The sequence below is a fragment of the Odontesthes bonariensis genome, chromosome 9 (genome assembly GCF_027942865.1).
Source record: "Odontesthes bonariensis isolate fOdoBon6 chromosome 9, fOdoBon6.hap1, whole genome shotgun sequence".
Lineage (NCBI taxonomy): Eukaryota > Metazoa > Chordata > Actinopteri > Atheriniformes > Atherinopsidae > Odontesthes > Odontesthes bonariensis.
In genome coordinates, this window is record NC_134514.1 from 22,972,273 (window position 1) to 22,977,821 (window position 5,549).

Sequence of the window (5,549 nt, forward strand, 5' to 3'; positions counted from 1 at the left end):
TTGCTTGATGTTTGACAGTGTTAGGAGAGTTGTTCAGTAACTAGTTCGTCATATTGTCAAAGTAAGCTCATATCAACAGGTTTCGCTAGTTTTACGGCATAGGGCTGCCGTGCCATCTACGTGCCAAAGCGATTCACAAAACATTTGCGCAAGGTACCGGGAGACTGAAAAGCGCAATCCCCCTTTAGCATGAACACACCTTTTGGGGGACAACCAGCCCGATCTGCAAATCCAGAGGCCCTTTCTGCTACTTTCACATTATGTTGCGCGGCCATGTAAATTGAGACAGTTGCGCAACACCAGTGTTGTCCCAATTATGGTGAAATGACAATCAGATTATCCAGGCTTGAGACCACGTGGCCTAATGGATAAGGCGTCTGACTTCGGATCAGAAGATTGAGGGTTCGAGTCCCTTCGTGGTTGTTCTGTTTCCATTTGGTGGTTACAGAAAAAGTCAGACCTCACAATCGCTTGGTGCTTTTTTTTTTTCCTTCATATCAATGTGTGCCGCCATCTGCCGATAGCCGCACCTGTTACGGTGTTTATTGCTCGGAAGCAGGGGACTGCTCGGTCTGCACGTCGGTCTGCACGGTTTACACAGCCCATAGTAATACGAAGGTAGAGAGAAAATAGCACCAAGCGATTGTGAGGTCTGACTTTTTCTGTTGAATGATTTTGTGATGCAAATGTATCACTCTTTTGAATGCATATTGTTTTGAGAAGCAAAACGCTTTATTTTTGTGGCCCCAGCCAACTAGCTGGACTACCTTCATCAACGCCAAAACGAGGCTGGGACTCGGCTCACAGGACGCAGCAGGGGGTAAGTCAATGTTCATAAATGATATTGCTAATTTGGGATGTCATACAGCTTCATGTCAAAAGATGTGAACTATCCCTTTAAGTGAAAGAATTTTAAATGGAAGGATTGAAAGTCTGAAATACTTCCTTGTTGACATAGAATTATAAACGTGTACACTATGTAGTGTGAATGCGAGCACTAGTTGTTCATGCTACCCTAATACAAGAGAACAAAGTGTCCCTTTTTTCAGTGCTGGATCTGCTTTAATTGCAGCATTCTTATAGAGACTGTAACAGTAGGTCATAGAATTTAAAGTGAATGTTTTCACAGGCCGTCGACTGGCTTCAATTCTAGAATAAATTTGGTTGTAGGGCACACCAAAAATAGGCCGGTTAGCTCAGCTGGTCAGAGTGTGGTGCTAAAAACACCAAGGTCATGGGTTCAATCCCCATACTGCCCAAGACTTCACAAACATCAGCAACAAAATCAGATGTGTAGAGACCCTTCCAAAACACATGGCCTTTTAAAGAACCTTCCCAATATTCTTTGCATTTAAACCAGTTGCAGCATTCAGTGCTGTTTAAGCATCCAAATCTTTTAAACTCAGCTCTGATGGCAACAGTCATTCATACATCCATATATTTTCTGCTGCTTGTCCTGGACCGGATCACAGGGGAAGCGGTCTGAGCAGACATCCCTCCAGCACCCTGTCACAAACTTCCCCAGGGAGACTGAAAAGCACGATCCCCCTTTAGCATGAACACACCTTTTGGGGGATACCAGCCCGATCTGCAAATCCAGTGGCACTTTCTGCTACTTTCACATTATGTTGCGCAGGCATGTAAATCGAGACAGTTGCACAACATCAGTGTTTTCCCAGTTATGGTGAAATGACAATGACTTTTAAGGAACCTTTTTAATCTTCTTTGCACTGAAACCAGTTGCAGCATTCAGTGCTTTTTAAGCATCCACATCTTTTAAACTCAGCTCTGGTGGCAACAGTCATTAATGCATCAATATATTTTCTGCTGCTTGTCCTGGAGTGGGTCACAGGGGAATAAATAGAATAGAATTTTTGTCGTGTGACTTAAACAGATAAAAGAGAAGAAACTGAAAGCACTTAAAGTATAAAAACGAGTGTATTCAAACTATTTTTTAACAAATGTAGCACTGAATGCTAACAGTAGCATTAGTTCCACAGCTAAGCAGGCCAAACCAGTTAGTATAGCTAGCTAATAACTTTATTTTTAATATCAGCGCAACTATCAGAATTTTTTTTTTTAAAGTTTTAGATTTTGTTGTATGAGGTAACTGAACCTCTTTAACCACATACAAAAACTTAACATTAATTACTATAACAACACATATTTTAGCTGTGTTGGTATGCCCATTTTTTCAAACTCAATCTTATTACAATAACTGATTGCTATCCCATTTAAGGTGATGAATGGTTGTTCAGTTCTTACTTACATTGTTCATAGTTCCATTTGAACTGAATGTTTCTGTTCCCTACAGTTTGGAAGCTTACTTAAGATGGCTGAATTTCCTGTGCAGTCAACGTCACAGGGAACTATTATCCATCAGAATGCAGCCTGTACGTTGCTTACTTTAGCAAGTTAGTTACAATCCTCTGTACACTAATATTGGAATGGAGGGGATGTGTGTTTCTGTAATACAGTTATTCCAGATGATTTTTGAATAGTTTTAATAATAGTAGTATTATTCACATCCCAGTTACTGGTACAGTGTGTTGCTGGATTAGTTGGATAAGTCGCCACCTTTTTTCATTCATTACCCTTTCCTCTACTTTCCACTTCCTTCCTCCCATCAAGCAACGTATTCTCCTTCTGTGTTTCTGTATCTTTAACAGAGGCAAACAGCTCTTTCCAGCTGACCCTGTGTGACATTAGCAAACACAGCTGGGTGATCACTCACCAAGAGACTGAGATGTAACTCACTCCAGAATATCATGCACCACAGTCTGATTAACAATCTGTCTGAGGTGCATTGTGCAATGACTTCTGTCCTCGAGCAGTTTTAGCTGCTGCCTCAGAGGAGAGTAAATGGACAGTGACTGAGGTCCAAGCAGTCAGCATAGTTGTAGTCCATATGTGTGTGTGAAACCGAGAAGGAGTACTTGGAAGGGCACAACATTATTTCTTCCTCCAAGACAGTTTGAGTGAGGAAACAGTGTGAAAAAATCCAAGTCAACACTCAGATTTTCCAAAATTTTTTTCCCTTTCCTCCAATTTTTTTTTCTTTGATCTATATGATGACTCCAACAACTTTTTAAGCCTCCTCCACTGTTCACCTTCATGTACAAACTTGAGCGTTGGTGACTAATGCAAAATGTGCAGCAGTTTCACCTACATTAAAAGGCAAACTGTGACACGATCCAGCCTGTTATGAAGTAACAAACATTACTTGTATGAAAATGAAAGATGTTTTTATGTGAACATTTGCAGAGACAAGGTATGGGCAGAGAATAAGCATGAAAAGAAAAAACATCTGTCTGTACTTTACTCCCACACAGGGGTGATAATGAATGAAAGGAAAATGCAGAAAAAGAGACTGAAAGTGGATGCCTTTTTCTTCCTCTCAATTAAGAGGCACACTTATCTGTGGTTGCTTTTCAGTGTCTGGATCTGATCTTCAAACTCTGAGTGTGCTGGGGGTGTTTTTTATAACCAACTTGTCCCTGAGACTGGGTGAAAGAGATTAAACTGTTTCTATCTGTTATCAGAGTGATATTTCATGTCAGTGCTTGTTGATCCGTTTTTTTCTGGGATTTGTGCTGTTTTTGTTTTGTCGACACTTAGAGAAGGGGCACTCCGCCCCCTCCGGTCCTGTTCCGTTTCCGTATTCCCAAATTGCTCATCAGTGCATATAAATGTATGTGTATCCTTTTTGCATGTATCTGCAGGTCTATACGTGTAATGTGTTTTTGATGCAAGACCAGCCTTACCCAGGGTCGCTACACCTGGCGACACAACCAGGTGCTCAGAGGTCTTGCAACAGTGCTGGAATGCCAACGGATGAGTGCAAATGCGCTCCCCCCTCCTCCATCCCAGCCAACACTTTTTGTCCGAGAGGGTCAAGCCAGCTTCACTATCACCAGTAGGGCTGACATTGGGCAGCTGGGAAGAGCACAGGACTGGAAAATGCTGGCAGACCTGGACAAAAAGCTGTGCTTTCCACCGGAAATCGCATCCACCAACCTGCGTCCAGACCTTGTTTTGTGGTCCTCCTCACTCAAGCTGGTGTACGTCATCAAGCTCACGGTACCCTGGGAGGATGTCGTAGAGGAAGCCTTTGAGCGGAAGAAGCTGAGATACACCGATCTTGCAGCAGACGCCCAACAACAAGGATGGAACGTGAAGGTACGCCCGGTGGAAGTAGGCTGCAGGGGATTCGTAACCACCTCAACATCTAGGCTACTCAGGGAGATGGGGGTGCGAGGGAGGGCCCACAGGCAGGCAATCAAGGACCTCTCTAAGGCCGCTGAAAAGGGGAGCCAGTGGCTGTGGACCAGGAGGAAGGACCTGGCCTGGGGCTCCAAGTGAGTGATGATTGATGGGAGGGAACCTGGGACGCTGGGATTCACTGCTGAACCCTCTGGAGGTGTCGTGGGCCTATCAGCGAAACATCCAAGAAGGAGGGCGCCCACTTGAGAACCCAAAGGATGCTATCACTCATTTGATGGCCACAGTGTCTCGTCGGTGCCTTAGGTATCTATCGGGATAACAACATCTTGTCCTATTCAACAGATTTGAGGTATGCATTTCAAGATGGACAGATGAAAATAGAATTGAAGTTTGGAGTGGGAAATCAAGTAACAAATGCAAGAGCTCCTCAAAGAAATGGGCATCAACAGCCAGCGAAGGACTTTGAATTTGTGTGTTACAATGAGGCAAAGCTTTTATCATCTCTAACAACACCCACCACTTTAACCTAAAAATGTGAAGGTGCTCAAAAACCTTAGACCGAGGATGTTAAACACGAGAAAATGTAGAAATGTTGCTCAGTTCTGTCATGCAAAAATTCCATCTGTATTCTTGACATTCACATGATGCATGACATACAGCATCTTCGCACAGTACACATCCATGAATACAAAATAAATGAACTTCCATGAGAATCAGAATTTTCCTCCCAAAAGCATCATGGCCTTAACATCCTTTCACATTGTTTGATGGTTTGAAAGGAGATCTCTTTTCTCACATAGAGAAAATAAATAAATAAAAGAGAACCTCGACATGACGAACAAATGTTTCACAGTCTTTTGAAAAAGCATTGAGAGGAAGAGGCAGAAGTTGAGAGAAGCATGAAAACAAACACCCACAAGCATCAAGTTATGTAAAACCTAATATATGTGATGCAGGGAAAACTACAAAAACGGTGAAGATGACAATGTCAAGGCAGAGTGGTGATGACGAAGAGAGATGGAACTGTAATTGTGGCCATCATTGCAATGAAGAATACAATGACTATAATAAGTGATGGTAGTGGCAATATTATGTTGCAATGATGACCATTTTTATAATGGTCAAAATTTTGGTAAATGGTCAAATCTTTTTGGTAAATAGTGCTTTGTGGACATGACTAAAACGTTTTTTTTTTTCCAAAAGCCATCATGACCAATTTTTTTTCATTATCCATTGACCTTGTATTAGCAGATAGTTGTGTGTTTCCGATGTTCAGTAAAAAAAAAAAAAAAAAGCCAGTAGTCATGCCTTAAAAGGGAAATATT

The 5,549-nt window shown here is 42.1% G+C and overlaps 2 non-coding genes across 2 annotated transcripts; both read left to right on the top strand.

Moving 5' to 3' along the window:
- Positions 1–350: 350 nt before the first annotated feature.
- On the top strand, positions 351–423 carry trnar-ucg (transfer RNA arginine (anticodon UCG)). The gene has a single exon. It is a non-coding gene; the product is annotated as a tRNA-Arg (tRNA).
- A 762-nt stretch (positions 424–1,185) lies between these two features.
- Positions 1,186–1,259, top strand: trnaf-aaa (transfer RNA phenylalanine (anticodon AAA)). Its single transcript has one exon. It is a non-coding gene; the product is annotated as a tRNA-Phe (tRNA).
- The last annotated feature ends 4,290 nt before the right edge of the window (positions 1,260–5,549 follow it).